Source organism: Sapajus apella, unplaced genomic scaffold (assembly GCF_009761245.1).
Source record: "Sapajus apella isolate SASKATOON/1434 unplaced genomic scaffold, GSC_monkey_1.0 scaffold47, whole genome shotgun sequence".
Taxonomy (NCBI): Eukaryota; Metazoa; Chordata; class Mammalia; order Primates; family Cebidae; genus Sapajus; species Sapajus apella.
Window position 1 is genome coordinate 9,400,756 of NW_022436987.1, and position 18,240 is coordinate 9,418,995.

The following is an 18,240-nucleotide window of genomic DNA, read 5'->3' on the forward strand; positions in this document are numbered from 1 at the left end:
AACTGTTTTTCCTCTATTTACCGTCAACTTTGAATGTCTGCACCCCCCACCAGCCCTTTCTCCTAAAGGCCTTTCTCATATAGACTTGGCCTCTCTTGTAACTCACCTATAGAACCTTGCAACCATTTTCCTAAAAAAAAAAAAGGTGGAAACAGACCAGGGCCTTGGTTCAGTGAAAATGTTAGTTAAACCTGAGTCTACATGGTAAAATGAATTATATATATAGTTTACCAAACAGATAAAATGTATACACAGCTACCCCAAATAGCATACAGGCATCACTGCAGAGTAAAGTTGGGTTAATGATTAATCCCTCCAAAACAGGGTATTAGGAAAGCCTTGGCCTAGGCCAGTTGAATGGATTTTTCTTAGGCTTCTCCAGACTCTCTCTGTAGTTTCTTCTGATCGACCACCAGACCCAGGATGAGCAGCACCCCTTCTCATCAGACTGGCCACTTCCTTATATCAGAACTGATCAGAACATTACAAAGAGTTATTTCTTATGTCAGGCTAACTGATCTGGCATAGTGGGAGGAAGACTGGGGAACCTTTTAATGCCAGACTTTGCATTTAATCTCACAATCAGTAAAGATTATTGAACTGAGGAGTACATCCTAGTAATAACAATATGCATCTCCCTGAGTTGTCTGAGGATCAAATGAAATATATGCAAAATGAATTTGAAACCCATATAAGCCATATAAGTTTGTTATTATTTCTTTCTAAAGTTCTTCCCCATTAGTGATTCCTGGCTTGTCTTTGGACTCCTCTTTCAGAAAAGCAAGCCAGACACATGTGACAAGTTAAACAGGCAGAGAAGATATTTTTATCTGCTCAAGCCAACAACAGTAAATGCATCCAAGACAGTGTGTGATTAATTGTCAAGTGAATTGTGAAAAGAATAATTGCCAGAAGAGTATGAACAAGGGAGGGCTGAGCTCTAACCAGTGGGGAAGGGAAGAAGGAGGATCAGGAGAGGCTGTATAGAAGAACAGAGGTTTTGTCTTTGGTCTTGTGGGCCAAAGGATTTGGATTTGGATTAGGATTTGGATTGGCAGGGAGAGGACAATCCAGGAAGATAAGTTATGTATGGTTGGGTGGACATGCTAGGGATTGGAGTATTCAGGGAGCTGGGAGTGGGAGAGATGCATTTTATATAGTGGTAAATTGTGAATGATATTATTTCTCTGACTCTGTACCTTAAACCAAGCCCTGCCTCCCCGTGCCACCCACTCCAACCAGCCTCTCCAATCCTGGCTGTCCCATTTATCCAACACTCACTCCTGCTTTTGCTGTACCCACCTTTGCCATCCTGGCTCATCTTCACACCTAATCTTGACTACGTGTCCCATTTATATCCTTGTGTAGGCCCTGTGAACTTGATTGTGATTTTTTACCTCAGAGGTGTCTTTCTCAATTCCCACTCAAGCCTACAGAAGTAAAGCTAACACTAAGCCAGACCTTCGAGTGAGATCTTGAAATCTTCTGCCTCCTTAAAGGAATCCTGTGAAGTGGTATTTCTCTTACCCCATTTTGCAGTAGAGGAAACTGAGGCTTGAGATGTTAAGTGTGAAGGCTGTGTATTATTAGTCCACTTTGCATTGCTGTAAAGGAATACTTGGGACTGGGTAATTTATAAAGAAGAGAGATTTATTTGGCTCATGGCTTTAGAGGCTGTACAAGCCTGGTGAGGTCTCAGGAAGCTTTTACTCATGGCAGAGGCAAGGGGAGCAAGCATGTCACAAGAAGAGAGAGGCAGCAAGAGAGATGCCAGGCTCCTTTAAACAACCAGCTGTCCTATGAACTAATAAGGTGAGAATTCACTCATTACCTCAGGGAAGGCACCAAGCCATTTCATGAGGGATCCACCCCCGTGACCCAAACACCTCTCACTAGCCCCACCTCCAACTTTGAGAGTCACATTTCAGCATGAGATTTGGAGGGGACAAATATCCAAACCATTAGGCCGAGATTTGAACCTCAACTTACCTGACCCCATAGCCTAATTCCCACCACTAGTCAGATGGCACAGTCTCTTATTGCCTTGGCCCACCATATTGGTTTTTTTCCTCGTTGGCACCCTTGGATAGGATATTTTACTGTAGGTAACCTTTGGAACTTAGACCCTGCCGCATACTGCCATTCTGCTGCAAATCCTTGAGTACACAGGACATGTCATAGGAAGGAATTCTCAGTGCAGCAATTAGTTTTGGGTCCTAAAAAACTTTCTTTCTTTTCTTTACTTTTTAATTTTATTTTATTTTTTGAGACAGAGAGTCTCAATCTGTTGCCTAGGCTGAAGTGCAGTGGCATGATCTTGGCTTACTGCAACCGCCACCTGCCGAGGGGTTCAAGCGATTCTCCTGCCTCAGCCTCCCAAATAGCTGAGATTATAGGCATGTGCCACCATGCCCAGTGAATTTTTGTATTTTTAGTAGAGGTGGGATTTCAGCATGTTGGCCACACTGGTCTCAAACTCCTGGCCTCAGGCGACCCACCCACCTCAGTCTCCCAAAGTACTAGGATTATAGGCATGAGCCACTGCACCCGGCCCCTAAAAGACTTTCAACACCAACATTTATATTTGATTCTATTGACAGTGCAAGCCGGTGAAGGTTTTAAGATGGTTATAAATGTGAGGATAATATGATCAAATGCCATATTTTCAGAAGACAAATGTTGGACACAGTGCAGGACTGTCCTGCCTCTTCCCTCCTATACAATGAAGAAGTGGCAGGAAGACACAATTTGCAGCCTATTTTGTGGTTTAAAGTAAGGTAATAAGAGCCTGAATTAGGTAGTGGTAGTAGAAATGGACAGCATATGATAATAAGTAATTGACTCATTTTACTCTGTAATAAATGTATTTCTTCTGAAAATAAACTTTCTTATCAACAGCATCATCTGGAAGGAATAAGCTCATAGCTTCATAACTCTTGGGGACCCAGGATGTATCTCAGGTGTATCATAGTTCCTTGGTTCGTTTCTTGAAATTTTTGGTGGCAGCATAATGTGGAGGGAAGCTTAGGGGGTTGAAGTCAGGCCTAAGTTCTAGCAGTGACTCTGCCACTCAACTAACCATGTGACCTTGGGAAAGTCCTTACTCTCTCTTTTACAAGAAGCCTGCTTCTTCATCTGTAAAATGGGGCTAATAATGTCTGTCACACAGAGTTGTTGCGAGGCTTAAATACAGCAAAAGACAGAAAAGCTATGATTAGCACAGAGTAAGTGTCAGTTTTTGTACTATCATTTCTTAGCCAAACATCTCATTAAAAGCCTTGAGTAATCACTCTTAAAATCTTGTTTGAAAGAAAAGTGATTGGGTTTAACCAACCTTTTAGAAAGAAATTTGGCTTTCTAACTGCTTTCCACTATGTATTAAGACACATTAAAAAATGTTCATATCCTTTGACCCAGTTGTTCCACTTCCCAGAATCTGTTCTTAGGAAATTGTCCTCAATGCAGAAAGAGTAGAATGCACAAAGAGCTTCAATGCACAGATGGCTACAATAGAAAACTCAGAAGCAACCTGAATGTCCAGAAGTCGATGTTTGCAGAGTCTCACTGCAGTCTGCTGATACTTTAAACATGCTTTAAATCAGTATAAAATACACAGCTCAAAACAGTACGAAAATGGGCAAAGTAAATCAAGGATCAAACATACTCTTTCTTCAACTCATCACTCCCACCTCTGATGTCCAACCCCACTCTTTTGCAGGGCTTCCCTGTGTGGTCCATATACCAACAATTCTCTTTTTCTGCCATATGTGTTCTACCAGAGCTCATTTGCACAGCGTTAAGCTTCCCACCCAGCTGCCTCAGCTCCCTCAGAGGCAAATCTTAGCTCTTTCCCTTGCAGACACAGAGGTTCTCTCCAAGACTGGCAGTTTTTTGGCACAGCCCTCTCTCTGTCTCCCAAGGCTGCCTTACTCTGGTCCCACCCCATATCCCTATTAATTTCCCACTTCCAACTTCTTTCCCAATGATCTCCAACACCATTTGCTGGGTCCTTCTAAGTTAGAGAAAGTATTTTCTCAAGTGTCCAAAATTCGTTCATCTACATAAACTTAAGGAAGAAGGAGAAAAGATGGACTTTGATGTTAAAGTTTATTTAGAAGCCTGTTTACACTTACTCTCCAAGTCTTTGAGTCTTGACTACTTTGTGGAATCCCTCAAGAGAAGACTGAAATGTTATTAAACTACATCATTGCAAAGCTGGCATCCATGAAGTTAGAAACACAGACAGTTAGCTGGTCAAAAATAAGAATCAAGTCATGTGGTGCTACCTGCATTTTGTAAGCTGGCACTTCCTGCTTTGGTAATCCCTAGGATGAAGAGCATTTGATTTCTCTTGAGTTTGTATAATTATGTGCATTTTGCAATTTCTTAGCTTTGGCAGGCACTGGGTATCATTTGGCTTCAGCACTTTGAGCTCTAAGGACAATTTCACAATTTGGCTTTTCCTGTCAGCTCCAACATCTGGACCCAGAGGAGACTAGGTCCACCATGTGGTGAAACCCTATGTGAACTTCCTCAGCCAAGCAAGAACAAACTGTACAAGGGCAGGTCCTTCCCTCCCTCCAGGAGCCTGAGAGGAGGCCTTTTACAATGGCTGCCAGGTTATGGCCTTTTTTTTTCTTTTGAGACAGAGTCTCTCTCTGTCACCACTGCTGGAATGCAGTGGCACAATCTCAGCTCACTGCAACCTCTGCCTCCCAGGTTCAAGCGATTCTCTTGCCTCAGCCTCCTGAGTAGCTGAGTTTACAGGCATACACAACCACACCCGGCTAGTTTTTGTATTTGTAGTAGAGACAGGGTTTCATCATGTTGACCAGGATGGTCTTGATTTCCTGACCTCATGATCCACCCGCCTCAGCCTCCCAAAGTGCTGGGATTACAGGTGTGAGCCACCATGCTCGGCCGGCCATTTTTAAAAAGCAAATAAACTGATCATTTTTAAAATGTTGCTTTACTGGTTAAACAATAATCAATCACTATTTCAAATCAATATTTACTTAGCACCTACTGCATGCCATGAGTTCCACACTGTGTGCTGGAATACAGAGGCAGCTCCTACTAATCCATCCTGCCTCTTTTTCTATCTTCCTTTTTCTTTCTTCCTTCCTTCCCTTTCTTTCTTCCTCCCTTCTTTCCTACCTGCCTTCCTTCTTCAGTTCCTTTCTTCCATCATTCTTCCTTCTTGCTTCTTTCTTTCCTTAGATACCATTTAAATAATGCTGAAAACAAAAAGGAAAAAGCACTTACAATCCCATCACTTGGTATATAAAGAATAAAAAGAGCATTGTTGGAAAGTTTTATCTAGAAGTCCATTTAAACTTAGACCCCAAGTCTTTCAGCCTTGAATACTTTGTGAAGTCCCTCAAAAGAAGACTGAAATGTTATTAAACCACAACATTTAAAAAATACATTGCTCATCCTCCCCTCTCTGGGTCCTCTGCTGCCTCTGGTGGCCTGGGGTAGGGAATCCAATGCCTGCTCCAACTGGTCCTGAAGGTAATGGAACCTGGACCAGTGAGAACCAGCCTCTGCCTGGAAGTGGTCATAGGTTATGTTGTATACAAAGGATAGTGCCTTCACAGTTTAAACTTTCCCCTTAATTTATAATCTTGTGCTGAGCTTTCTGCCTGTACCACAGATCTTACAGTTCCACCTCCTCTCAAGTAGAACTTAAGTGTAGAGTTGTTTCCTTCTTCCTTTCCCACACACTTACAACAGGCAGGCACATTTTGTTCTACCTGAACGTTCAGAACCCGCACACACTGTGAAATAACAAGTGAAAGAGAGGAGACAGCAAGGACTCTGTGACTTCCTGGCTCTAGAAAATTCCTTTCAGAGTAAGTTCGCATGCAGTTCACTCTCGCACACAGTCCTGGGCACAGATCCCAAATCAAAGCAAAAACTCATCGAGAGAATTTTCATTTAAAACTTAAGAAAACAGCCTATGTGTATTTTTAGAACAGCCCAGAAAAGAATACATCTGTGACTTAAAACAGCTGGAAAGCTACTTTCTGCTGAAATTATGCTGGTTATGAAAGCTGTAATGGTCAGACAAAAGACATTCAAAATCCAAGCAGTCCTGTATTTTCATATATTCAACTTTCAAATAATCTTTACTTTCATACATTAAACATTGACCCCTCTACACTGCCTTTCAAACACCAAATGCCAACCAGCCATGAAGTCTGTACCGCAGTGTTTGTATAATTACTTGAGGATTTTATTGCATTTTGCCCTTATCAGTTTAATAGAGTAGTAAGCCAAAAGAACAAAGGTAATCAGAAGCATGGGTCTTAGAAACTCATGATATACTTGAAAAAATAAAGGAAATTATGAGGCATCCTGAAAACTGGAGAGCATTAGCCCTGGATACTCACTGGGTTACACCAGTCAACTATGTGCCTAATTCTGAAGAAAAACAACAACATTTTTAAATATGTGTGAAATGTTAAAACTATTGGTAACAAATTACGGCTAAAAGATGAGGTATCATTAGGGAGTTATATACTTTAGGATTACTAAAAATGAAGTCTTCTCCTACTCGGGACCCTGCTAGGGCATGTCTCTCTTATTCACTATTATGTCCTCAGTGCCTTGAACATAATAGATGCTCCATAAATATTTGTTGAATAAATGAATAATGTGAGTCACTTGTAGCTTCAACATTTTAAAGACTTTATTGTGCATCAAAGTAGAGATATAGTTGCCTGTCTCTATAGAAAAAGAATTAGAAAAGAAAGGCTTTCTGAGGCTGCCCTGTCAATGTGCCTAGAGATGGATCAACCTGTTATAGGGGCACAAAACGTGAATTTAAGCAGAAAGGGTGACAGTGAGCTGTTTGTCAGACTGTTGTCCAAATACCCTTCCTCACAGTATACCCTCTTTTAAGTACACATACACCCGACTGAAATCAGGCAAAAAGCAGACCTGGTAAGGCCATGTGTCCCCAGGACAAAGACAGGGCTTAGGAGTGAGGTGCCCCCCATTATAAGATGCAACATCTAGAGAGAAGAGGGACAGGAACCCACCTCTCTCATGCCCAGGGGAAAACATCAAATTCAAGCCCAACGTAGTTCAAACCTAAGAATAAAATGAAAATGTGCAGCCAAGGTAAAGAACCAAACCAGAGATGCTGGTGAGTGAAGAGCATTCAAATGGACATTTCTAGAGGAATTCTCAAGGTAGAGTGCAGGCATCCAAACTGGTGTTTCCCATCAACTTGCTGTGTGCATTTGAAGAAACCAGAGCATAATACATGCAGCTCCTATGCAAAAGACAAATACACAAAAAATAAAGTCCAAACTCATGCACCAGCAGAGCAAGTCTCTGGTGTGTTTGCTCCAAAATATAAATGATGAAGCCAAATACTGGACACAGTTGAGATCAGGCACTGGAAAAGTATCTCAATGGTGCCGGGGCCACGAGCATGGAGGAAAAGCAATGTCAGCAGCAAGTGTGGTAAGAAACAGGGTAAGAGCAAGATGGTCCTGAAATTCCAAGATCAGAACCAGGAAGTGATGACAGGAAGGCCTGGGAGATGATCAGAACAGTTCTGCCTCCATAGAAGACTGTAGCCTCACTCCCATTGCCACACCACCCCAATATTAAAGGTACTCCATGCTGAACTTCATCACTGACAGCTTGTGAAGATGTATAAGGCCCAGGAGGAGTTGTGGTGAATGTATGCGCACATATATAAAACTATCATCCTGCTCAAAGGTTTTTGAGGATGGTGAGCTCTGCTTCTCACAGAGATAATAGGGGTGGTCATTGGTTTCACTTTATGTGAACCTAAAGCGCATTTTAAGTGAACTCACATTCAATATCACTTTGTGGGATGCTTAGGAGGAGGGTCTTCTTTAGTGTCTGGCCTTCTGAGGCTCTGCATTCTCCCTGGCCCTCCTCAAACAAGCGGAGCTGAGACTCTGCCTTTGAAGCTCAGGTATTGCCTGGAATTCCCAAGTGCTAGCTGGGGAATCCAGTATGCTTATACATGACTCTGAGAGACAGTCTATATTCTCTCCTCTGACATCCAGGAGGGCCCATGGCAGGGCCACACCGTGAGACCTTGCCCATCACACAGCCCTCACAGAGGATTCCCACAGAGCCTTCTGACAGCGGTGACCACTCATGGCTTTCAGGGTATGCTGCTTCCCTGAAGAGCCCACCAAGGGCTGTGATACTCTTGGAAGTGCCCCTAAAAGGCAGCAGTTTACAGAAGGACCCCTGTTGAGCCCCTGGTGAAGCTGAGCTGCTGCACAGCTTGCCCAAGGAACATCTTTTAGAAACATCTTCAGATCCACTGGGACTGCAGAGGCTCCTCATCCTGTGCCCAGCACAGGCCAGTGGTTCTAGCCCTTTTGGTTCAGGGTAAAACTTCACCCTTCCTAAGTTTTTGTCTTTCCACTCATCCATTACTGGTGAGGCAGAATACGCCTATTAAATCTTCCCATTGGTGTGCAAGAGTCAATATTTAGGGTATTTGGCAAAAGTTCTAGATTCGTTTTCCTCTGAGTCCTTACAAAGTATATACCTATGGGAATGGAATTGAGTAAAATGCCATTCCTCTGTTTCCTTCAGCTCCCTAAGCAGTAAATGTGAACTAAACTTCATTAGCAACTCCAACTTTAATGGCAAATGCCAGCCACTAGGTCAGCTCAAAGCTCAAGGATAAATTTCAGGGGTGAAAGGGAATCTAGACCTACTTGACACACACACATACACACACGCGCACGCGCGCGCGCGCACACACACACACACACACACACATGCACACAAGGCCTGCAAGGCTGGTACAATTAAAGTGTGTGTTTACTCACTCATCTGTTTCATTACAAGGAACCAATCACAAAGACATTTATTTTGTCTTCTTTCCTGCTCTGGTAAGCTAATTACAAAGTAATTAAATTAGCTACAGAATAAATTAGTTGTTATCAAACTGCAAGTAAAGGGATTCTTCTAAAAATTATTTAGGGTAAAACACTGGCTTGCACAATTATTCCAGGTTAGGAAATATTTTTTAAATTTATTTTATTAATGTGTTTATTATTGTAGGAGGAAATCCTAAATTTAAAAGTAATCCTAAAGTAAGTATTTATTCTACCTTTAATGAATGACAAAGAAAGGAAAGCATGGGTAAATTCTTGAAAATACTAGAGAGGGTGGTCTACGTGAAATGTTGACGTGATAATCTTTGTTGGCTGAGGTCACTGAAATATTGAAATGTCCTTAGTAGTGAGCAAGTGGGGTAGAATGGTGCTTGCTCTACATAATATTTGATTTAGCACCCTTACCACATGTAATTACTAAGTAGCCAGAAAGAATGCCTGTTTCAAAAGTACATACTCTGCCCTCTTAAAAATCTCAAAAATAGCATCATTTGTTTTCAGGTTCTAAATTACACTTATATTAAATGTCATGCAGAGTTCAAAAAATGGCTGCTTCTGATCAATCAGGTTTGCAAAGACCTTCATGAAGTTGTATCTGTTTGATCATAAATAAGCTCAAAGATATCTTGCAATAAAAGTGTCAGGCTTTCAGCTCTTTGACAAAGTCAAAGTTATTTATACATTGAAAGGGTGTGAGATATGAATGGCAAAGACAAAAATGACTGGAAAAGGCCTGGAACCAAAGGACAAAAGCTGGAATTATTAAACACAGTACACCACAATGCCACAGTCAAAAACACTGTAATATCATGGATTTCTTACAGTGCAGGTCAGATTATGTCCATGAGCATGATACTTTACACTCGAGGGTGAAATGTCACGTCCTACACTTGGGCCTAAAAGCAACAGCACAATTACAAGATCAAAGAAATTGGGAATAAAAATAGTTTGCAGATTTTAGTGGGCAGTGAACTCAGAGTTCCTGGCATGCAGAGGCTGCAGAAAAGCCAATGTGAGTGTGGACAGCCCTAGAAGACATAATCTGGAAGTAGGGCTCTTAACATTTATTTCACAATTTTCCACATTAGCAACATTGTCATGATTAGCTAGGTACATATAACTTTGCAACCATCCTTAATGAATACCTAAGAATAATCCTAAAAGTAAAATTTCTGGGTCTGAGGATGTATACATTCTTAGTGCTTTTGATAAATACTACCATGCACCTCTAGGAAAATGTTTCTAATAAGATCATTTGAAAGCTCGTGTTTCCCCAGATTATCTGCCATTGGCCTCATGATTTTCTCTAGGGCTAAATTTTAAAGTGGAGTCTTTAAAGTAGAAGAGACTCTGAATTCCATCCCTTTCATTTATAGGAGAAAAAAATTGAAGCCCACAAAGGATAGTCAGTGAGTTCTCTGAGCTAATACCAGAGCTTCTCAGGGCGAGAGAAGATGAGGGTGGCTGTAGCTCACTGCTCCTGGCCTTAGGCCTGATATAGAACAGGTACATGGAAATGTCCAGCACAGGCAAATCTATAGAAACAGAAAGTAGATTAGTAGTTGCCTAGGCTTGTGAAAGGGAGGAAAGATGGGGAGTGACAGTTAACGGGTATGAGTTTTCTGATGGGGACATTGAAAATGTTCTAAATCAATTGTGATGCGTATATAACACTGTGACGATACTAAACGTTACTGAATTATACACTTTAAATAGGTAAGTTATATGTTACATAAAATATGCCCAATAAAGCTGCTATTTTAAAAAGAAGAAAATGTGTTCAGTAAACATTTGTAGAAGAACAGAAGAGAGGGAGGAAAAGAGATCAAATATCCTTGTTAATCAATTTCCAATCAGTGGTCTTTTCACTTTCTCACTTTCACTGAAGTAGAGCATGTCTACAATTCTCCCCAGCACCAGTGTTGGGTTTCCCCTCGGTGTTTCTCTGTTGTTTCAGGGATGTGGAGGTTTTTTTTTCAGTAAACACTAATCTGCCTCTTCCAGAACTTTTGAGTAGAGAATATTTAAAATCTGAGCTTCATTCAGGCCAGGCGTGGTGGCTCACACCTATAATCTCAGCACTTTGGGAGGTTGAGGCAAATGGATCACTTGAGGTCAGGAGTTCAAGACCAGACTGGCTGACATAGCAAAACCTCATCTCTACTAAAAATACAAAAATTAGCTAGGTATGGTGGTGCATGCCTTTAGTCCCAGCTACTTGGGAGGCTGAAGCAGGGGAGTCTTTGAACCCAGGAGGCAGAGGCTACAGTGAACAGAGGTGGTACCGCTGCACTCCGGCCTGGGTGATAGAGCAAGGCTCAGTCAAATAAATAAATAATATAATATAATGTAATCTAAGCTTCAGCCTTTTATACTTTCCTGAGAATCTAGCTCAGGGCTGCTCAAAAAGTAGGCACTTGATAAATGCTTGTTTACTGATATACTAGTGAACTGTATGTACATTATATATTAAGTAATAAGGCAGTAATATAGTATTATTTTCTAATATCGATGCCTAATTTCTCCGGCTGTCAGCTCAGGCTCTGCCAATTCAGTTGGCCGTTCACACTCTGGTATTTCGGACATTCGATCTCCCCCGTGACATTTCATTGTGCATAGTGAGTTGTCATGGGCCCCACTTTGCCCTCAGTGCCCGAAAGCCCACGATTAAATTTAGGACTAGAACGTATTGACTGCAGCATGTGGAGGGCAAATCCAGAATCCATGAAGCTTAAACTTTATTCGCTTTGGAAGAAGAAAACATCCTCTTCTTAAAAATATAAGCAAAATTATAAATGCTAAGTACAACACCTTGGAAGGGGCCTGACCAATGAAGCTTCCTCATCTTCCTGATAAGTCTGCCTGTGGCTTTGTTCATCTCTCTGCTCCTTTTAACTGGATTTAATTTTGTTTTTATGTTTAAAAGTCCATTGTTAGTAGCAATTTAGCATCATGAGCTTCCTAATTTTTCTTAAAAATAGAGTGTATTTAAGTAATTGTGTAATTAACTTCCCATACCATCTTGAGGATAACTAGAATGACGGAGCATCCCATCTTGAGTGGAGGTTAGGCTCTCAAATCAGTGCCTAATGTGAACATCACACATAATCCTAATTGTCTTTAAATTCCCTTAAATTCCCTGTTAAGTACAGTGGTTTTATGTGTCTGACCTTGTCAGTAGTTCTTAGACACACTCAGGTTTGAAAATCACTAAGCCAGACCAAAGGAAGGAAAATCCAAACGCAGGCTTCTGGAGATAAGAATGTCTTTGCCTTTGACTGCTCTCAAATCTCTAGCTTGAACAAAGGTAGATGCTCACCTAAGATGCACACTCCATCCTGTTTTGATACTGAACCCTTATAAACTTAATAAATGTTAACAGCTTGGCTTGTTGCTATGGAATTTGAAAAGATGACATATTTGGAAGCTGATAGACTGGGACTTGGCACAAGAGGTGCTCTGTGAATGTCTCTTGGATTTAAATCTAAGTCTTATTTGATCAGGTCTCCATACACACTGCTCTGGTAAAGATGGTATCCTCCAAGCTGGTGTTTCTGGTTGTGGCCTCACTACACAAACATCACACTCACTCAGGGCACAGGCCCTGGGCTCAGCACCTTTTTCAGGGCAAATAAAGGATTCCTTTTACCTGAGGGAGTATTCTCAAGTCTCCCATTTGAAAACATTTCTTCATGACAGCTACACGATCTAACTTTGTATAAACAAAAGTTCTTTTTTTTTTTTTTTTAACATTTTTACTTTTATTGTACGTACTTTGTGTTACACTCTACATTGTTCACTAGTCTGATACATGACATATAGAGGAATGTTATTTATAAAATACCCAAAACCTTTCAAGTTTTTGCTCATAAATTTCACCATGTGCTCAGAAATAATTTACATCCCCGGGCACAAATTTCATTTCTTTCTTCATAATAACCACAATATGAAACAATTATTAGTAACTATTGCAAAAGAACACAAAAATGGATGCAAGAGGAAAACAACCCATTTACACAGTAGTTTATAAACAAGCTAAGGCCTGAGAAATGAATTCTAGAACTAATTCAATTTTTTCCATAAACCAAAGTTCTATTATCTTACCTACAAACCACGTATAAATACTTGTGAAATAGGCTTAGAATAAACCCATTTTGAATCACTCAGCACAGTTCAAAGACAAAAAGCTAAGATCTTCTGTAGAGAAAAGCCTTTTTAAAAATTTTTTATTTTTTGCAGGGCTGCCCCGTAGGCTGTGCGCCCTGAGTAGCTGAGAAAAGCCTTTTAAAAACCCAAGAGATGTCCTTCACACAAACCAAACCCTGATTTTGCATGTAATGGGCTGTTGATTTGGCTTAATTTTATCATACACAGGACTTGCCACCACAGTGAAGGGAAGACAAAGGCTAACAACAAAAGAAATCACAAATACAACAATACATTTCAATTGAGAGCAGGTACTGTTTATTAACTGACCAGCTTAGAAAAATAATCATGGGAGACACCTTAGTTCATTCTTCTAATAAGCCTGTTGATCTGATCCTCCCTGTTGCTGCATCTCCACCTTCTGCAAAATGGGTGGTCTTTTTCTTCATTCCGCCCCGTGGAGAAGATAATTTAAAGGGCCACAGGAAGTTATTTGCTTCTTTGAAGCGTTTTCCAACAGTATAGATCACATGAATCAGATCATCCATGCAGATGGTGCCATATTTTCCAAGAGATCAAGCAATCAGAGCGTTATCTGTCAAAGCAATTCGCTTCTTTTTGATTTTGCCATAACCACATTTGTAGATTAGTTCATTTACTGACTTCAGACTTGGGTACCCCCATGCAATATATGGCTCTACAATCCGCAGCATGTTAATTGAAGCCTTGTTGAGCTTCACAAAGGTTCCATTGAAGATTTGACAAAGGCGAAGAAGCTGCAACACGTTTCGGACCTTTGGGCTCACACCATTGATACCTCTGATCCTGATGACAAACGCCAGTTTGGGTTCTGCAGGTACATAGAAGTTGCCAGCTTTCCTTGCCATCCTCGCCATTCGAATTTCAGTTCTGTGCATCTGCCTATATTCCTTGTGATAATGCTTCGCTTTTTCATAGATAAGCTTCCTCCTTGCCTTTCGAAGCATCTTTTGGGCAAACTTCTTTCTCAGGTGCTTAATCTTCAGCTCTGCGAAATTCCTTCGCTTTTTCTTAAGGGTTTCCGGCACAGCAAGAACCTTCTTCTTCTCTTCTACACCCTCCATGGTTCCAGCCGGAAAAAGAGCTAAACAAAAGTTATTTGAAATAAACTTAGTAATTTGGTTGCTACATTTGCTTTTTTACTTCTTTGTGAAGCTTAAGCTTAGAAAAGATGCTTCTATTTGTATGTTTTTAAACTGACTCAAGTAAGGCAATAGTGGGATTTCCAAAAGATGACTAGAAATAAGTCTAGCTAAAATTGGTCTCAGGACTTGAGTGAGTTTTGTTCCTACCCTTATACTTATCTCACTGACATCAGTAATAGGTTTTCCCGCTATCTTTGGAGGAAAAAAAGAGAGTCCTTTGTACAGAGTTACTAAGAACCTAAATATCAGCCCTGATTGCTGGGCATGTGGGATTCAGAAATGAATAAATGGTGCACATCCTTGACCTGAAGGGCACATATGTCTGAAGATATTTGGTCCCCTTAGATACTTTCTTAAGGAGATGTATAGGCACTAGCTTTTAATATACCTTTGAGGGAAGTATAATAACTGTATTCCTCCAATATCTTCATAGTTACATTGCTTTATACAAAAACTCTCTTCATAATAGCACCAACATCTACCAGTGTGTTCAATCCAAACACCATGAGTCCCAGACCACTCCTTTCCTTCACCCTCGCAGCAGTTGACCACCAAGAGATAGCAGCTCTAAGTCCCAAAGTATCTCTTGACTCCATCTCTCCCTCTTACCCCTCCATCTCTTTCCTAGTTCAGGCCTCATTCCTCTTGCTTTGACTATCACCACTTCCTAAACTTCTCTGTCTCCCATTTCTACTTCCTGCCTCTTCCCAATCCCCCTGCCCTATCCAGCCCATATTCCATACTATAGCTAGAAAGCGTTTTCTAAACACAAAGCTGACAATGACACCCTCCTGCTTAAATTCCTCCGTGCTTCCCCATTACTCTCGGCTGTGGTCCTCCACCTTTTTTTCCTGCTAATGTGCATGCTCATATGTATGTGCTTTAGGAGGTTCATTCTCTCGTGCATGGTTCTGAGCATGCCAGCAATAATCTCGCCTCATCACTCTGGAAGGTGCAAGCCCTCAGTGGGGAACCCCTGCCTTAAAGTGTAAAACTCAAATAATTTGGCCTTGCCCACAAGGTTCTTCCTGATCTGGACTATTCACATCTGCAGCCTCATTTCCTCCTAGCCACTCACGTGTACCCTGTGCACCAGCCTATTCCAAAATGCTTACAGTACCCTCAAAGAGACCATGCCCAAGGTGTTTTTACACATTGCTCTCTTTTCCTTGAATACTTTCCCCAACCCCTCATCTACCCAGTTAGTAACTACTAACCCTCCAAGACACAACTGAAGAACCACCACCTCCAGGGAGACTGTCATGCTCCGTTTATGTTCCTGTTCTCTATGTTGTATGTCCCTCCCCTATAAGATCGTTTATGGCTTCATGCTTATCTATAATTAATAGAGTGTTCAAGTTTATAGCTTGTCTTGTGTGCTAGGGAATAAGCTCCTTGAGACCAAGAACTTTGGGTTATTAATTGTTAAGATTTCAGTTATTTGCACAGTGCTTTGCGTCCTAGGAATCTGCTAACATTTGATATTTGTGGGAGGAAGGAAAGAAGAAAGAGAAGGTGGAACTTTGGAGCTATGATCATTTTCTTTCCATCAAAGCCATAGAAAAAAAGAACAATATTTTTAACAACCATTTAATTCTATAAAGATTTTTTGTTGACTTCATGAATCTTAAAATTCTTTATTAAAAGATCTTTTGGCTGGTTTCTTCATTCTTGCTTTTGAGTATTTATATAAAAGATTCATAAGAGGGAGGCTGAGGCAGGCAGATTAGTTGAGGCCAGGAGTTTGAGACCAGCCTGGCCAACATGGGGAAACCCCTCTACTGAAAATACAAAAAAATTAGCCGGGTATGGTGGTACATGCCTGTAATCCCAGCTACTCACGTGGCTTAAGCACAAGAATTGCTTGAACTCAGGAGGCAGAGGTTGTAGTGAGCCAAGATCATGCCACTGCACTCCAGCCTGGGCGATAGAGCAAGACCCTGTCTCAAAAAAAAAAAAAAAGAATATATAGGAGCATTCAGGGGTCCCAGTTTCAAAAAAAAGGATCCTCTGTAGCTGTAGAGGATGGTGGCAGGAAATTGGGCTTTGAAGTGAAACAGACCTGTGTTTGAATCCCTCTTGGCCACTTAGTATCTGCATGGCTTTAGCAAGTTACCTATCTCTCCGAGGCTCAGTTTTCATATCTATAAAATGGGAATAATAAAACTACCAACTCCACAGGATTAGTTTGATTTTTTTTTTTCTTTTTGAGATAGTCTTGCTCTATCAACCAGGCTGGAGTGCAATGGTACAGTCTCAGCTCACTGCAGCCTCAACCTCCCAGGCTCAGGCAATCTTCCCACCTCAACCTCCCAAGTAGGTGGGACCAGAAGCCTGTGCCACCACACCTGGCTAATTTCTTGTTTTTTGAAGAGATAAGGTCTCACTATGTTGCCCAGGCTGGTCTCAAACTCCTGGGCTCAAGTGATCCTCCCTCCTCAGCCTCCCCAAAGTGTTGATGTTACAAGTGTGAGCTACCTTGCCCAGCCTAGTTTGAAATTTAAATGAGAAAATGCATACAATTGTGTATATACACATAAGTGTTTAATGGATGATGGTGATGATTATAAGGACAAAATCTAGTGTATCTGATCTTAAGCTATGGTTTCATAGCAGATGACTGTAAAGTGGTTAGGGGAGTCCTCAAAAAGGGAAACAAAAAATTCAGTGGGAACTTAAGGAGATGATGGAGAAATCATTTTTTTCCCTAATCTGTTTAGCTCATTCTCTTATAATTAAGCTGCAAGATGATTCCTTCACCTACGGATAAATTCTTCATTATATGGACTTGTTTGAAAAAATACAGTTTAAAATGGAATGAATTTCTCTTTAATATGATTTTCTGGCAATACTAGATTCTAATGTGGATTAATATCCTAAATTGAGAGCTCTAATTGAACACTGTGAGAACCAAGCATGAGTCAAAGATACTGTCCCTTTACAAATGTCAGTCACTGAGGAAACATCCACTGTGTGTCAGAGGGACACCTAACATCAACAAGTGTAACAGTAGCTGAGGCTGAATGAAGGCTTGCCATGTTGAGTGTGTCTGTCAAGGGAGACACAGGACGCTATTCGCCTCACATCTATTCTTCAGAAAGCCCTTCTCCCTCATCTCCCAGCAATCATCATCCTGTATCTTGGTGGAGTTTTTAGAGTAAGCGGCTTCTGTGCACACAAGGACCTCCCCATCCTGTCCGTTGTACCCCCTCCATGCCTAGCACAAGTGCATGGTCCGTGTAGTGTTCAATGAACGTGTGTCGGGAACAGTGGGGAAGGGAGGAAGACAATACCCTCTAACGGCCCCCCAGCCTGTGCCTGCGGGCCCAGACTTGGTCAGACTCCACCAAAGTCAGTCTCGAGGACACTGTTTTCCAAGTTTGTTCATCCCTTCCCCCTCAGCTAACCTATTCGTCCCTTTGAGCCAAACTCACTGATTAGCATTCAGCTTCTTTCACTTTCAATCATGCCAAACCCAGTGCTTCAGGCTTAACCCTTAGGGAAACATCCTGTCTTTTACCACGATTTCTGTAGGTGGCTAATATCATCGATTATTTTACTCATTCAACTCTCAGAGGGTAATCACTTCTTTAATTCAAGTTTCAAGGCCATCTCACTGTGGGCTCCTCTATATCACCAATTATACCAGACAGAGTCAAGCAGAGGTGTTGGCCCTCCTCTTTACAGATTCATCTGGAAACTATGGTGCTGTTAATCTCCACTGTGTTCATGCTAATAGTGTCAGCCTATAATCAACCTCAATCTACCCTTCACCATGCCAAAAAGATAAATGCCAGACTTTAGGAAATGAACTAAAAACAGCCCTCAAGCCCCAGAAAATCTCCCGTCCACCCCTGCCAGGGGACAAAGTCTCCTGATTTAGGAGGTTGATCCCTCCTCTAATTCCTCCTTAGAATGTATTTCAAAATCAAAAACCAATAGTTACATTTCTCAGCAAAGGAGCAGACCAAAAATGTTTTGTTTGACATAGAAGCAATAGAAGC

At 41.3% G+C, this 18,240-nt stretch overlaps 1 protein-coding gene and 1 pseudogene across 4 annotated transcripts in view; one reads left to right on the forward strand and one right to left on the reverse strand.

Moving 5' to 3' along the window:
* The window catches only part of SPON1 (spondin 1), a 301,120-nt gene that overhangs the window by 224,879 nt on the left and 58,001 nt on the right, over positions 1-18,240 (forward strand). The window lies entirely within an intron of this gene.
* On the reverse strand, positions 13,348-14,170 carry LOC116525155 (annotated as a pseudogene). Its single transcript, XR_004257597.1, has one exon. The product of XR_004257597.1 is annotated as a 60S ribosomal protein L7 pseudogene (transcript).